General features: G+C 39.7%; 1 pseudogene; it reads right to left on the bottom strand.

The window, feature by feature from the left end:
* Positions 1 to 14,835: 14,835 nt before the first annotated feature.
* On the bottom strand, positions 14,836 to 16,085 carry LOC136393268 (DNA excision repair protein ERCC-8 pseudogene; annotated as a pseudogene).
* Between the last annotated feature and the right edge of the window lie 1,972 nt (positions 16,086 to 18,057).

An 18,057-nucleotide genomic window follows, 5' to 3' on the forward strand; every position in this document is an offset into this window, starting at 1 on the left:
ATTATGGTTGAGAGAGATCATCAAAATAAGCCAGATTTGCAATTTCATTGACTTCTACAGAATGAACATTTTTTCCTCTCAAAACTTGGCAGTCTAAATAATAAATGTGTGTAATTTATCTAGCTATCTAAATAATATTTCTAAGCTGTCTGGAATACAGTTGCTCTTATAAATGTAAATCACTACTACCAACCCAGACATTATCATTATCTTATTTATATTTATAGTATTAATTCCCACGGTCTATGAAGAAAGGATGGCAGAGCAAACCTTAGACCTATGGAATTAAGAATGGAATTCTTAAGGGAATTAAGCCCCAATAAACAAGACTTTATAGCATTTACAGCCAGACTCAGCTACTCCACTGAAGGATATCTGTCTTCATAATTGTCACTGTTTACTCTTTGGGTTTTGCTGAGTCTACCCTGGAGGAATTATAAACAATATTCTTCCCAGTAAACATATGTTTCCTGAAATTTGAAGGGAAATTTTTCAAAGCAAAAGAGAGGACTTGATAAAAACTTTACTGCCCTCCTGAGTCATAGCACCTCCACTACCAGCGTATGTGGATGTTGTCCCACTGCAGCAAATACATACAGAGGAGAATCTGACCAATACTACTTCCAATGTGTCATTTCCATAATCAGGACAAATTCTGAGGCTCCTTTCCCCAGCTGTGTTTGGTAATAAATTTATTTGGCTTGTTTTGGTGAGGAAGATTGGCTAATGATAACTCTGTTCAAAAATTATGAAATTTCTTCTACCTTTCTTCTCTTCCTCATCCCTTTCCCAAATGTTTAACTCTTTTTTCCAAATAAAACTCCATTAATTTTCATCATAGATGCAAACATTAGAGCACCCAATATGTATACCTTGCACTGACATGAAAAATAGCAAAGAGGCCCTGGCCAGTTAGCTCAGCCATTTAGTGTTATCCCAAAATGCCAAGGTTGCAGGTTCAATCCCCAGCCAGGGCACATATGAGAAGCGACCAATGAGTGCACAGCAAAGTGGAACAACAGTGAATATGTCTCTCTCTTTCTCTCTCTCTCTGTTTGCCTCTCCCTTCCTCTCTCTCTCTAAAATCAATCAATTAAAATATAGCAAAGAAATGACAAGGTAGGGGCAGGAAAAGCAGGTGAGAGAAATAAAACCAGTTTTTATTCAAAGAAATCAGTCGATACAAGCAATGTTTTATGACTTACTTCCCATTCACCCCTCCTCAATGGTTCTACTTCCCTTCCCACAGCTTACCCCCCTAATTGCAATTATAGATTAAAAATTGTTAGCTTTCTTCCATTGGGGGAGGGGAGAGAGGGAGAAAGAGAGAAAGTGTGTGTGTGTGTGTGTGTATGTGTGTGTGTGTGTGTGTGTACTTTAAAAACCTGAGCAAACAGATGTGGATGATCTTTATATCTAGAGGAAAAAATTCTTCTGGTTAATGAAACAAGTAAAATAGGAATATTAATTTATTTTAGTGAGTGGTATATCAACTTTTCTCTGAAAAAATATGCCCAATGAAATAAAGGAAGACACCCTCATTAAAAAGAGTTGAGTGTTTTTAAAATGTGTTATACAGTTTATTATAATAGATACTTTGCTTTCTGTCCCATCCTAAAAGATAAAATACAAAATGAAAGTTAATTTAAAACAATTCACTGATATTACACCATCAGTATTATCATTCTTAAAATCAGTGAATTTTTTTATGGTCAGTTTGGTTTGGTCATTTGTCACCCAAAATATAAACATCGAAATAAAATTATGACCAATTTTCTCCCTTTTCTCTTCTAGAAACACATAAGTACAAACACAGGTCTCAGGCAGAAACAGTGAATTTTAAGAAATGTTATTCTAAGCTGGCAGGAAAAAAAATGTGAAAATCTTTGAAATGGTCCAATAAGATTACTGAGTGTCTTGTCTAAGGCATCCTTCTGAGTTATGTCTGCCTTTCATAGTCTTTGAACTTTTCTACAGCTCTGTAAGTGTAGGTAACTGACAGCAATGCAATGATTTTCATCCACAGATGGCAAATGAGTTTTGTCAGTGCAAACTGATATCCTTTTCTCCAGGAAGCCAGTTTTATATTTATTGAGCAAACTCATTTCAACATTCCTAGTTGTCTATATGGGTGTCTGCTCTTTGAATTCTCTAACTGGTTCCCCATTAATTAATGAATCAAATAAAATCATTAAAAATTTTCATTTTATATTTGTATGAGAATCATGATTTTTAGCTTTTTATCACTATTATCTTTAAATAGATCCAAGACATCTATACTAGCCCCTTACCAAAAAACAAAAGGAAATGTTGAATTTCCCTTCTAAAAAAAAGGAAACATTAATTCTAAAATCACCCTTCAGAGAGCATCTCCAGTGGCAAATCACACATTTCACCGCCCTGCCATTTCTTATATTGTCTCATTTAAAAAAATAGTTTAATTAAAAATCATTAATCCATAAAGTGTTAAGAATACATGTGTATAAAGCAGTGATGACTTCTTCCTAAACCCTTAGGTATCACTTCCCAGAAGTAATCAGTGTTACTAATTTACCTCCCCCATTTTTATCTAGCTAAAATAAAGATTAAAATAAAGATTGTGTATAGATCCTGACTATATAGAAAAGGAACCACAGGAAGGCAACAGGGAGGGAAAAGGAAAACTTTGCCTTGGTGTTGGGAGGAGTCTGGTGGCCTGATTTAAAGTCAGGAAACGAATTCTGCACTGGTAGTGGTCTCCTCACAGGCATGTGTGCAGACACCGGCCTGACGGAGAAGCTGCACTCTGCCCCATTCACTCACCCTCCCTGATGCTCCCTTCCTGAGGTTCTTGTGGTAGTTGATGTTCTCTATTTTGGTTCTGTAACTTAATTTGCATTTTATATACAACCTCCAAAACTCAGTTATACCCTGTCCTGGTGTCCAGCCTTGGCACTCTTCTAAAATATGACTTCCTTCTTTACCTTCCAGGAAAGGAGTAAGGAAACACACATAAAATCAGGTGAGACAGCAGCCCTGCTAGCATCTTGGCAGTGTTGTTCTCAGTTGAATATAAACCACACTCACAGAATAGAAACAAGATCTAAACAAGGCCATTCCATGACCACATTTGGAATAAGACAGAGATAAGGCACTCTGCAACCACAAAAGTGGTGAAACATCCTCCTCTTCTGTTTGACAGGAGAGACTGCTGCTCCTCTACCTTAATAAGAAGCATGCCCATCCCACACCAGCCCTCCTCACTGATAAACTGTTCAGATACACAATCACAAAACCGCTGCTGCTTCCTGAAACATCTGAGTTACAATCAGCCTCCACAACCTCAGACACCCCCTGAATCACCCAGCATACACCTAGATCCTGTAAGAACCTTCTCCCTGCTCCTTGTTTCCTGTGGAGTGCTTGTGGTCTTGTTACAGCAACAAAAATAAACCTAATTTCTTTTTATTTTTAAAATGTTTTTTATTTACTAATTTGAGAGAGAGAGAGAGAAGAGAGACATTGATTTGTTGTTATACTTATTTATTCATTCATTGGTTGTTCCGTGTATGTGCCTTGACTGGGGATCGAACCAACAACTTTGGAGTATGGGGACAACACTCTAACCAACTGAGCACCAGCCAGGGTAGGTGTTTTCCTGATGGTATTTTGTTGGTGGACTTTAACAGGAAATATCTTATTTACTTCAAGGACATATTAAATTTCATTCTGTTACTCTAGGAAACCTTAAAAATGCTTTTCTCTATATACTTTGTATTCTTCTCACTTTAATCTAGCATCAAACATATAAAGCAAGTAAAATAAGTATTTTTGTCCCTAACGCCCACTGAAGTTGAGACTTGTGCACATTCATTCAGGGAGTTGTGAATAATGCCATGTAGAGCTCTAACTTCTCCAGCTCTGAGAATACTCCAACAAGGGGGTGAGAAAAGAACCAGAAGTTTATATATATCCCCTTAAAAAATACACTAGGTGTGCAGGAGCTCTGGAGAGATACTCCGAATGAGCTGAGCAGGGGTGCAGGAATAGTGCCTACTGCCACCCGAGCGGTGGGCAATCCTGCATCAAAGGAAAGTCTAGCCAAATGAGCTAATTTCCCTAGGTCCATGCATACAGCATCGCGATGACCAGAACTGGAGGCAGAACAAGACCTGTTCAAGTCTCAACTCTGCTATTGATTTATATCTTAATCACTTCTCTGAGGGGAGGATTGATTAGGAGTTCCCAATCCATGACTCCTTTAAACACTCCATCAGTCCTTTTCTTTAACTGTCACCACACCTGGAGTCACCTCATTCCCTACCCTACACCTACCATATCCTACCCCCATCTTCATTAATGGAGCTGAAGTTCACAAGTGCCACATCCAGGCTTCAAAATAGCATGACCGCCTTAAAAGGTGATCAAAGGACCTGCAGCTACATTGCCTCTATGTGTGACACCAGGAACTTTGTGAGATGCAGTCAGCAGACACCCTGGTTGGTCATTAAGACTGCCTCCAAAGTGGTGTTAAGCTCACCACTAAAGAACAAGCCTTAAAGTTCTAACTTCAGACACAGGCTGTGTCCAGCACGATCTTCCCCAAGATAACTGAAGCACTGGCATGGGGCTGGGGTTTACCTTCTAGTAAGTGTCCTTTGGGGAGCTCCCAACTGGCCTATCTTACAATGCTCACCATTAGGGACAATTTCGATCATCAGAGATGTTTTAATAGCAGTTAACATAAGAAAAGCATCAATGTTTGATCCCAGGTCTCTTTGTCACCATTTCCATTCCAGCAAATTTTGAATACCTCATTCTACAGCATATGGATTAGAACCTAAATCTCATTAGCTTCAAAGCTCTTGCTTTTTCCACTGAACCTGCTGGCATAAGATCGGTGAGGATTTTAAATAACCTCTTCAGAAGAGGTTCCTGCTAGAGATCAATGGCCTAGTATTTACCCACATTGACCTAGCACTATCAAGTGACACAGTCAAGTTCTCCTACCATGGCCTGTACCTCAAAAAGCATAAAGACATGTAAATGTAAGGTTTTCCATTATTTTAATATAAAATATAGCAAGAGAAATTGCTTTTTAGTACACATATGTTAAATAGAATCTCTTCAAACAAATTCCTATGTAGATAGTTATTTGCAGACATAAGAAATAACATGTTCTATGAGCTGTCACCACATGGATCAAACATTTGCACAACTTTCAGCTGAATGTCCTGATGAAACCCAAAGTCACTATTATATTCATGTGCATGTGTTCATGCATGTGTGTGTGTTTGAGCTTAATTTAAAACTCAAGCATTTCACTTCCCCAAGAAGGGTTGTTGGTTTATATAAAGACTTCTGGACATCAAAGTATAAATGTACTTTTTCAGAAAGCTACATTTTCCATTTCCAGAATTGATGCAAGAAGGTGTAAGTTAATTCATGCTAGTTAGGTTTCTTCTCAGAGGCATGTTTTGTGGTGATTTGACACAGACGCTATGTCTCATCTTCCTAACTAGACTCTTAGTTCCTGAGAACTAGTCCTGGGCCTTCTACCCTCTTTATGTTCTTCTTAGGCCATAGGACAGTCTGAGGTTTTTTTTTTGTTTTGTTTTGTTTTTTTTGTTTTTGTTTTTTTTTTTTAAGTGAGAAGAGGGAAGATAGTGAGACAAACAACTCCCACATGTGTCCTGACCGGATCCACCCAGCAACCTCTGTCTGGGGCTGATGCTCAAAGTCAATCAAGCTATCCTCAGTGTCCGGGGCCAATGCTCAAACCAATCGAGACACTGGCTACAAGAGGGAAGAAAGAGATAAAGAAGGGAAAGAGGGAGGAGGAGAGAAGCAGATGGTTGCTTCTCATGTGTATCCTGACCAGGGATTGAACCTGGGAGATCCACATGCTGGGCTGATGCTCTATCCACTGGGCAAACCAGCCAAGACTGACATTTAATGAGCATCTACCATGTACTGAGCACCTACAGTACCTCATCTAGTTTTTTTAGTTATTCCGAACACAAATATTCTTATAATTTTAAGTAAACTAAGGCATGGAAAGAAATTTAAGACATTTACCCAAGATCACAAGACTAGAAATAGCAAAGTTGATGCTTGAGCTATCATGTGAATCTGAGGTATGCCCTATACCACACTTTAGTGAATACACTGTAATATGCTATGATATACCATACCATACATACCACACCACACCACACCATACAATACCATACCACACACCGCACCTCACCGCACCGCACCTCACCTCTCCTCACCTCACCGCACCTCAACGCACACCTCACCGCACCTCGCAGCACCTCAATGCACCACACCTCACCTCACCGCACCGCACCTCACCTCACAGCACCTCACCTCACCTCACCTCACCTCACCGCACCGCACCTCACCGCACCTCACCTCACAGCACCTCAACGCACCACACCTCACCGCACCTCACCTCACCTTACCGCACCTCACCTCACCGCACCTCACCTCACTCCTCCCGTACAGTGTGAAAATCAGATGATATTTACTAACACCTAACAGTCCAGATCACTGCTGAGTGAAAATTCAGAAGGCATTAATACCCTTGCCTTCCATTTTCAAGAACATCAACTCCCTATTTAAAATTTTCAAAACTATGTAGCAAATGGAGAGGAGTTCAAAAAACACAACACATGATCTCATCATCAACAAGGATAACCCAACAATTACCTGGTAAGAGTTAGAGCCACATATCTGACACATGTGTTTAGAAAGCAATGAATGAATGAATGAATGAATGACTCAAAACTAAGCAACAAATTTTGCTCTGTTAAGCATTATAAAATCATTTCTGTTACTCCTAAACTAGAAACATTAACATGGGGCATAACTTATTTTAAAAAACTGAGGTATAAGATACACTCACTGATTAGTTTACTTTTTAACCACAAAACCCCAGCACTGTGTGATGTTCCTTTGTGTGAGCAGCTGAGCACAGAGAACTTGAGCAGATGTTGCCACGCAGCCAAGCTGGAAGAGTTCAGCAGTTGTTCTTGGCCCCCAGGGACTAAGACTGCAGTGTTTTGGTACAAATCATCTGATTTTCTCATCTTTAAAGACTGAACTAGTAAAAAATATTTAGAAATCCAAATGGTGAAGAAAAACTAAATCCAATAAATCCAGCCTGCTGAGAGGCCCCGTGCTGAAAGGACTGGCAAGCCTCCCCTCCACCCCCATCCCACATGTGTGTCCTTTTTAAATATCACAGTTGCAGTAAAACTTAAATATGGCAAAAGTCAAAAAGGGACTTGGATTTTGGCTTATCATTCACTCAGTTCCTGGGAGGGTGCTTCACCCACTTATCCAGGGCCACAGAGAGGATTAATGTACAAACAGGCCAAAAAATGAAGGAAGAGGTCAAAGGGGCCTTGCAAAATCCAGCCACCACCTGCCAATCCAGATCCAGCAGCGCTAAAATAGTTTAATCTGCAGGAATTTTCCCTCTGCTTGGTAGAAAAACACTGCTTAGGCAATGTTGGAGGAGGGCAGCTGGTAGTTTTATACATAGGAGGACTTTACGGAGTGGAGATTAATGAACACATTGAAAACAGCAAAATAGGAAGGGCTCAGGTAACGGAAGACCATAACAACTAGACTATTGCTGGGCAGTGGAACTGCCTAAATCAGGCCGGATGAGGATGTTGACATAACGACAGGCATGAGATTTCTAGGCATAGTTTACATACCCATTTCTCTCTGCGTAGCCAACACAGCTCCCTGGAAGAGCTGTTCATACCTCCACCAGCAACATACGGGGATTCTCTTGTCCCTACATCTTTGGTCACTATTTGATGTTATCTGACTTCCTAATTTTTTCCAACTGGATTATGGAAAAATGAAGTCATTTTATTTTAAATTGCATTTTCTGATTATATTCACTTAAGGTATTTCCTAATTATACAAATTTCCCTTTCTATTATTTACCAATACACTATGTTTCTGACTTTTCTTGCTAAACGTTAAAATTATGTTTAGGCCTGACCAGGCAGTGGTGCAGCGGATAGAGCATCAACCTGGGATGCAGGGGACCCAGGTTTGAAACCCAGAGGTAGCCAGCTTGAGCATGTTAATCCAACTTGAGTGAGCGTTCACCATCTTGCACGCAAGGTTGCTGGCTTGAACAAGGGGTCACTGGCTCAGCTGAAGCCCCTTAGTCAAGGCACATGAGAACACAATCAATGAACAACTACCAGTTGATGCTTCTTATCTCTCTCCCGTCCTGTCTGTCCCTGTCTGTGCCCCCCATCACTAAAATATATATTTTTTAAATTATGTTCTAGTATGCCTTGATATTCTAGACAGTAATTCCTTGTTGGTTTCATACATTGAAAAAGGCTTTTTCCTGTTGATTGCTTTTCTTTTTTTTTGTGACAGAGACTGAGAGAGACAGAGAGGAACACACAGACTAGAAGGGAGAGAGATGAGAAGCATCAATTCTTTGTTGCAGCACCTTAGTTTCTCAGTGATTGCTTTCTCATATGTGCCTAGATGGGGCGGGGGGGGGGGGCTACAGCAGACCGAGTGACCCCTTGCTCAAGCCAGCGACCTTGGGTTCAAGCTGGTTAGCCTTGCTCAAACCAGACGAGCCCGTGCTCAAACTGGCTACCTCGGGTTTTTGAACCTGGGTCCTCCGCGTCCCAGTTAGACGCTCTATCCACTGCACCACCGCTTGGTCAGGCTTGTTGATTGCTTTTCTATGATGTCATTGTTGAGTAAAACTTTTTTATTTTGATAAAAATAAATATTTAACATACAGTGTAAACTATTTGGGGTCTTAAAGGAATCTGTCCTCAGACAGCATACAAAGATATTCTCCTGCATTTTCTCCCATAAACTTTAGTTTTATTTTTCATGTCAAGCTCCTTAACCCATCTAGAGTCCATGTGAAAGGCTGGTATTCATGCTATTTCCCAAGCAAACAATAGCAATGCAGCTGTAACCAGCTTTGCCACCCTGAAATGTTGTCAAAATTGATAGATCTTTACATTTTTTAAGAGAAGCCAAAAATCTTGATTCTTTCTACATAACACCTGGTTTTTAAAACATAGTGTTGCCCAAATAAACCCAGACTCACCCTGTGAGCTATCAGGGTGTGACCACTGAGTCACACAAATATCTCCTTAATACTTTGACCTGACTGTTGTTGTGTTTTTTGTGTTTTTTTTTAACATTTTATTTTTTTTTTATTCTTAATTTTTTTGTTATTGATTTTAGTGAGCAGAAAGAAGGAAAAGAGAGAGAGACAGGAACATCGATCTGCTCCTGTATGTGCCCTGACCGGGGATCAAACCAGCAACCCTGAGCTTGAGCTCAACAGAGCTATCCAACCAGGGCTTGACCTGACTTTTGATGTTGTGCACTCTGGTTCTTGTCAGAATAACAGTTTTTGCTTTCACTGCTTTGTATTTTCTCTACCCATTTTGTTAATACAATTTATCTATCCTTAACCTGTTCCTAATCCTGCCCATTTAGTAATTTTATTTCTGTACAAATTCTCCCTCACAGCACTCTGAACCTACCGTGCTGACCTCTTGAATTTGAACTTCTAGCCTCCAGAACTATTAAACAATAAATTTCCATATTTAAGCCCCCAGTTTGTGGTACTTTGTTATAGCAGCCCTAGCAAACCAATAAAGATGCTAACTGTCTGAAGGCCAACTGTTATTAACTCAGGTCACCAAATAACTCAAAGAAACTCTCCAACATGATCAAAAACGAGTCACTGCAAGCAGACAGGGGAAAAGGAAGAGAGGCAGACAGGAGCGGGAAGTAGGGGAGGGAAAGAAAAAAGAACACAGAAACAATAGTGGGGACTGCAAATACAACAGAGAAAAAAGCTGAAAAAGAAATAGTTTGCATTAACAATAACAAAAACAAACAAACACAGAATCCTACTTGCTGCCTCTTTCAGGCTTCTGAAGATAGTTTTTATCTCACAGGCAGAAGGAACAGAGGTGGGCTAATGCTGTGATTGGCAGAGAAGCAATGGTCACTTGTGTGAGCCAGGTGAGGGGATTTGGGTACTTTCATATTTTGTACAGTGTTCTTGTTTCTGTCTGTGCTCAGACACGATGACAGAATGGTCCTGTTTTAGTCCTCCTCCATCACAGACACAGAATGACCGTGTCAGACATCGAAGTTTTGTGAAACTGTTTACGTTCAACAGGAGAACACAGCAGAATGGTGAGTGCAGTTGGTCCCCACCTTCCAGGGACTACTTTTTCCTTCTCATTTTCCTGAAGATCAAATTCTCTCCCTCTGTGACAGGCCTCCTGTGTGCTTCCCGCTTCCCACAGCAGGCTCTGGCCCCAGGTCTCAGGTCTGGAGCTGCTGCTGTTACAAGACCTTATCTAACAGTTCTCCTAATCTCCTCCTTCTGTTTCAGTTTCTTCTCCCTCTTATTTCACTTTATGTTCTGATGTATTATATATGTTTTGCATAAATTAATGAAAAATTACAATCATAAAAAGAAAACAAAAAACTTTTACAATACAATCACTCACAAACCCATCTCCCTCACATATAGCACAGCTCAGTCCTGTATTCCTTTCCGGATCGGTCCACTGGCATCCACGTTTTTATCCAGACATGATGACGCAGGAAATACAAATTTGCATTTTTGCTTTTCTCATTTAATGCTATAAAACTTTGTTTTTCCAATTACAAAGTTAGATAGCATAAAGAAGAACAGCTTTGAATAACAAAGTGTGCCCTTTCAAAGAATCCACTCACATTACGTAGCTATTGGTGGAATTTCACACACAGGGTGGAAAAAAAAATGAGGTGGACAGCAAATGGGTCTCAAAGGTGGAGCTAAGTAGAGCTGGTGATTGACTGAGTGACCTCCAAATTCCCACTTTGGAAATCACTGTAGATCCTAGGATCCCATAATTGTTTTCTTGAACTTTATCCTATGGACCCTGGAGCACCTCTTTAAGAATATGTGAGTTCCCTAGAGATAAAAAATAATGTGGTAATCTTTTATCCTAACACAGAGAACAACAAAAGGAAAGCTTAAAGTGAAACAAAAAATGATTGCTTATCTAACACCAATCCAGAAGAGACTAAATAAACTCCAAAGGAGCTGGGACTAGGACCACTGCCAGGGAACTCATTAGAGGTTGCCCCAGCCATGTGAGAAATACAGAGTTGGGGTCGGCTGGAACCCAGTAGACAGAGAAATGCTGCAACCTGGGAACTGAAGACAGGAGTGTGTCTTGAAAACCAACTTTTCAAGGACAAAGTCCTCCAAAAAGGGACTGTGAGGTGTTTGAGAGCTGGTACCACATCTCATAATCATCTTCCAGAACTGTGCTTGGTAGGGTAATCTTCAATGTTTGCTGGATGAATAAAACTGAAGCAGCTAAGCAGCTACTCAGGACAGCATCAAACCATCTTTCCCAATGAATGAGATATATATATATATATTTTTTTTTTTTTTTTTTTTTAGTAAGAGGTAGAGAAGCAGAGACAGACTCCCGCATGTTCCCAACTGGGATCCACCTGGCAAGCCCACTAGAGGGCGATGCTCTGCCCATCTGGGGCCCTTGCTCCATTGCAACCAGAGACATTTTAGCGCCTGAGGTGGAGGCCATGGAGCCATCCTCAGCGCCCAGGCCAACTCGCTCTAATTCAGCCTTGGCTGCAGGAGGGGAAAAGAGAGAGAGAGAGATATATAAGAGAGGGAGGGGTGGAGAAGCAGATGGGCGCTTCTCCTGTGTGCCCTAACAGGGAATCGAACCCAGGACATCCACATGTCAAGGCAATGCTCTAGCACTGCACCAACCAGCCAGGGCGAATGAGCTTGAATCTTGATTTAAAATCCCATCATAGCCCTGGCTGGGTAGCTCAGTTGGTCGTCCCAAAATGCCAAGGTTGTGGGTTCAGTCCCAGGTAGGGCACCTATAAGACTCAACCAATGAATGCTTGGATGGGTGAAACAGCAGGTTGATGTTTTTCTTTTTCTTTTTGGTTGGCTCAGTGGTAGAGCGTCAGCCTACATTGTGGATATCCTGGGTTCAATTCCCAGTCAGAGCACACAGGAGAAGTGACCATCTGCTTCTTGACTCCACTTGAATTCTCCCCTCTCTTTCCTCTTCCTCTCCCACAGCCATAGTTAGATCGGTTCAAGCACATCGGCCTGGTGCTGAGGATGGCTCAGGCACTAAAAATAGCTCAGTTGCAAGAATGGTCCCAAATGGGCAGAGCATTAGCCCCAGATGGGGGTTGCCAGATGGATCCCAGTTGGGGTGCCATGTGGAGTCTGTCTCTTGATCTCCCTTCTTCTCACTTGGAAAAAAAGAAAAAAATTTTTTTTTAATTTTTTAATCTTATCATAGATATAAAATCTAACTGAAGAAGAAACTAGGGAAATTTTAAATAATTCTGAAAAATTGTGAAAGCTTCTTCCCTTTATCTCTTATCTGACAACAAAATTTAATATTTGGAATACAAAAGGAGTCTGTCCAGACTTAAGTTGATTTGAATCAGCCATAAACCAGTTTGTGTTTTTCTAAATAAACTTCCCTGGTTAGGATAACTATTAACCACATGTTAATTAGTGACAGAAATTCAATATTAAAATTCAAGAAACAAAAAATAAAAGCCAAAGATAAAACAATGGATATAAAAGTATGTCATTATATACAAGCCCCACAATTATGCCTCTATGTTATATGTATCTTTACCTTCTATGGAGTGACCTGCTAAGTCTCCCACAGGCAGATGATTCACAGGGGTCCTCTCTCTAATCCAGGCCCCTAGTTGTGAGGCTTCTAGATGTGGATTTACATTTGAACAAGTTAAACAACATGGAGCCATGCACACAAGATGCCAGGTTCCCTAAGCATTCTTAGTTTCAAAGACCCAGTACAACAAGGGCCTTAGGCTAAACCACAAGACTGGAAGTTTCCTGTTAGGTGACTGCTTTTCTGTAACTTTATCACTTTTCTTGGGTTTTCAGGGAATTTTTGTTCCTTTGCCAAGTACAAATAGTTTTGTGTTTATAAACATTTGTCCTTTCTTATCTTCCTCCACGCCCTGAAAACCACTTTTAATCCATTCATTTCATTTTTTTTTTTTTGCTAGGTAAATAGTTTTTATAGTGAATTATTTAGGGAATAATGACAAGAAAACAAACTTCTGTATGTGCTCAGTATAGATGCGATTATCATAGGCAGAATTACATAATACGTATTAGCAACAATGTAAGTTTTTGGGGGGGAATATTTTTGATCCACAGTTGGTTGAATCAGCTGATGTGAAATCTACAAATATGAAGGACTGACTGTATTTATGTAACTAGAAAGAAGTAGTATCATTCTTGGATTCTGAACTAAACATAACAAGAAGGTTGGAATCGCCCGTAAATACGGGACCAGTTACAGTGCTTCCCTCAGGAAAATGGGGAAGAAAACTGAACTCAGCCAGCATGCCAAATGCCCTTGCTCCTTCTGTGGCAGAACCAGGATGAAGAGAGGAGCTGTGAGGATCTGGTGCTGTGGTTCCTGCATGAACACAGTAGCTGGTGGTGCCTGGCCCTACACCACCACTCCGGCCATCACGGTCAAGTCTGCCGTCAGAAGACTGAAGGAATTGAAAGTCCTTTAGGAGCTACTGAAGGAATTGAAAGTCCTTTAGGAGCTACACAATCTGAAACACTGCTTGCATATAATAAATAGGTTAATTTATGCAAAAAAGAGAAGAAACAATACACTTATTTGCCGTTTAGAGAAGGCCTTCTTTTTCCTTAAAATTAAAAAAATAATTTCCAATTTCTATAGCATTCTCAAAAGTCTTAAGCATCCTTACCAACACGGCGTGGGGTTGGGGGGTAATAATAAAATATTAAGGGCTTAAGAAAATCAACTATTAAGTAAATGTATGTAAAAAAAGTTGGCAGGAAGGTCTGATATGAGGCCTAATGCTATACATTTAAAACTCAATAACTGTATACTTGGTATTCAAGCTCATGAAAACCTCTTTTACTAGACTCCTGCTGAAGAAAAGATATATAAGATCAGCTTCATGATAATAACTTATGGGTTATGACACAAGAAGAGTAAACAGTAAAATGGAAATTTTATGACCACATTTATGATTAAGCCAGAATAGGGAGTTTTCTACATTGATGAATGAAGTAGGACTTGGTCACATCTTTAAAAAATTCAGAGAAAGGAATTTCAAGTATGAGTATAAGCTGCCATCTGACTCATTAAAGTAAAGGAAACATGGGATTTTTTCCCAAGTTAAAAAAAATCCTGTGATACACTTTTTAGATAGAACTGAATCCAAAATATTTAACACAAAACTAGACAATGGTCAACTAAATGAAATCATTACAAAAACCGAATACATGAATAAGAAGGAATAAAACATTTTTGATACTAACTTTTCAACTATTATTTTTGATACAATCATCCACAATAAAATCGTCCTTGAAAGTAAAATGAGCAGCCTGATGGCACAGCCAATAGGAGAAAGTCAGTGCTGTTAACCTCCACTTGCGCATCCTCAGAGACAGCGTCTTAGAGTTTACACAGTCTGCTCACGGTCCCGCATGGTGGTGCCATGACTTGTCTCCTCCTTCTATAGCAACAGGGGCTGCTGTAGACCACAGCAAATAATATCAAGAGACATGTTTTGATTAAACAAACTATATAAAAAGTCTGCCTTAGGATTTCAGGCAAATATTAATCTCATTTTAAACCATTGGGGTGGAGAGAGAAGAATCACCCACATTCAGGGATAAATTAGCTGTCACTGAATAGTTAAAAAAAAAGTCCCATTTAAAAAATTTTATCAGTAGAGATACAAAAGTACTTAGGATTGATATTCATTCATCCTTCGTCATCACTGCTGCTCCAGGCATCTTCAAATGCTGGATTTAACTGTGATTTGGTTGTAGCCTCATCATGGAATTGTTTCATATAAGGATGGTACCAAAGCAAGAATATTGCAGTCTCTGCTACCACTATAAAGTTCCTGGAAATTAGACTGAAAGACACAGCAGTCAACACTTTTATAATGTCCCTTAAGCATAGTTATCTGCTCTCCTGAGTAAATTGTATAAACAGCAATGGTGCTACCATATGGTACAAAAATAAACTGCAGCCACAGAAGACAGGGAATTTCAATCCTTTTCTACTGTTATTACAAACTTTCCCATAATTGACTAGTGTGTTTTCGCCATTGGAACTATTCCAGAACCTCATTCGATTATCTGTACCAATAGTGAGGAGGTGAAGCCCATCACTTGTAAAACATAAGCCATTAATTTTCCCATTATGAGCAGTGTTTGCTGATTCAACAGCTTGTGACTTTTCCCCATTATGCTGATCAAGAGTAATCAAACATCCTGATGCTTTCCGCACATCCCCTAATTTTACTCTACTGTCAGCACTTGCAGTTGCCAAGATGTATTCATAACATGGTGACCAGGAAACTGCCAATATTTCTTGTCTGTGACCCTGTAGAATGTGGCAACAGGATCCAGACTTTAAGTCACAAAGTTGTACTTTGGGCCCTCTAGTACCAACTGCTACCAAACAGTATTTGGTGGCTACTGGAGACATATGATGACTATAAACTGTTTCTTCAAAATAAAACACATCTGCAGTTTGTAATGTATTTGTATCCCATACTTTCAGAGTCTTATCAAATGAGCTTGATGTGAACATGCCAGTGTCATGAGGATACCACTGTACAGTCTCCACACTATATTTGTGAACATCAGGATGATATCTGTCAACAGAACACACTGCTTTACATGTGTAATAAGGTTGTCTGCTGGAGTTCTCAAGATCATAAAGTACAATCACACCATCTGAACCACCTGATAACATGTATCTCCCTTCAATAGGTTCAATGTCCAGGGTATTAACTCCATTTTCATGGATCCTTTCAACATCTCTGTCTTTGTTTAACTCCAGTCCCAAAACTCTTCGAGTAGACTCCGCTCTTCGTAGGCGAAGAGGGTCATCCAATCCGGCTTGTCGCACGGACAAAAACCCTAGCATCCTGACACCTCTACCAGGGAGAGACCCCCGGGTGCCGCCATGACCGAGCCCAGAGGCCCATTCATTTCATTTAAAAGCCCAGCTCCTAGTTTCTTTTCAGCTAATGGTTAAGCAAATTATGTTCTACTTACCATATTGGTAAGCCTTCCCCTCAGAGAAATATCTACTTTAAGGAAGATTTTTTTTTCTTACTATGAAATTAGCATGTGTTAATTGTGGAGAACTTAGAAAAGTCAGATGAAAAGGAAGGGATTTAGAATTCTCTCCAATCCTGGGTCAACACACCAATATTTTAGTGAATATCTCTACAATTTTTCCATATGCAGACTTTTGTAGAAATTGGTTCATTTAGTTGTTTTTGTATACAAAAAATATTTTATTAGTTTTCTGTATCATCAATTTTAATAATCATATGGATGTGTTTTAATTCATTTAACCAATGTGCTATTATCCTCAGGTTACCAGATTCTGAGGACTTACATCTAGCAGGAATGGATAACCAGTGACCCTGAGAATGGAAGTCCCGCAGTGTGATGGGAGTTGTCTTCTGATGCAGAGGGCGAGAATGCATCTGTGATTAACTAACTGCGGGATAGATAATTCTCTCAGGTAGGGGATTTTTGGCACTGTTTCTATTGATGGAACAAACTGTTCAATCTCCCACTAAGAAGTCATAGTGTTTACACACTGTTTGCCCAGCTCACAATGTATTTCTTAAAGTGATCTCATGCCCTGGCCAGCAGAGGTCCCCAAACTTTTTACACAGGGGGCCAGTTCACTGTCTCTCAGACCATTGGAGGGCCACCACATACAGTGCTCCTCTCACTGACCACCAATGAAAGAGGTGCCCCTTCCAGGAGTGTGGTGGGGGGCCGGATAAATGGCCTCAGGGGGCCACATGCGGCCTGCGGGCCGTAGTTTGGGGACGCCTGAATCATCCCAATATGCCAAAGTTGCGGGTCTGATCCCCAGTCAGGGTACACACTGGAATCAACCAATGAATGCAAAAATAAATGAAACAACAAATCAATGTTTCTCTCTCTTCCTTCCTCTCACTCTCTAAAATAAATAAATTTTTAAAAATTGTTAAAAATGATCTTAAAGTCATATTTAGCATTAGATACAGGTAGACACCAAAATAATTACAGACATCTATATACATGAGCTAATATACATATATTTCCTAGCTTTGTCTACTAAGAGGGCCTAGAAATAGTGAACTGGCACCCCAGTAGCAACATGCATACCCAGTACCCAGATCTCGATATCTAATACCATTCTCAAAAAAAAAAAAAAAAAAAAGAGAAAAAGAAAAAGAAAAAGAAAGAAAGAAAGAGAGAGAAAGACAGAAAGAGAGAAAGAAAGAAAGAAAGAAAGAAAGAAAGAAAGAAAGAAAGAAAGAAAGAAAGAAAGAAGAAAGAAGAAACAGGCTCCTTGGAGAAATGGATGATTCTAGGGCTGGGTCAAGAAATACAGAAGATGAGCTAGAGAAAAAAAAAGGCTTTAAAAAAAAAAAGATGGGCATATATCAAATACACGCAACACAGGAGCCCACCTAAAAGAGCTCCCAATAGCCAAAGCTGGAAAACTTTAGGCAACAAAATAAATAACATAGCCCCAAAGTATAAAATAAATATCTATGAAATATCCAAAGTATAAAATAAATATACAGATATAATTAAATGATTAAATGGGAGAAAAGGACCAAATCCATTATACAGAACTCCCAATAATTTATGTATTTATGTAAACACTCCTAACATCCACTCCCCACACTTCACTCCAACTGAGGAGAAAGTAAACCTTGCAGTGGAGAATCCTGTTAAATACTACCTTGGCTAGGCACCCAAAGTTAATATCATGAATGGTAAAGTCATCTAGACAGCATGTATTCCTTGATGTGTTATCCTCAGGCACTTCACCTCTGTGAGCTTCCTCATAAAAACCTGTAATTCCATTCTAAGTAGAAGAAAAACATCAGACACATTCTAATTAAAGAAATATTATACAACCTTAT

This window comes from Saccopteryx leptura, chromosome 2 (genome assembly GCF_036850995.1).
Source record: "Saccopteryx leptura isolate mSacLep1 chromosome 2, mSacLep1_pri_phased_curated, whole genome shotgun sequence".
NCBI lineage: Eukaryota > Metazoa > Chordata > Mammalia > Chiroptera > Emballonuridae > Saccopteryx > Saccopteryx leptura.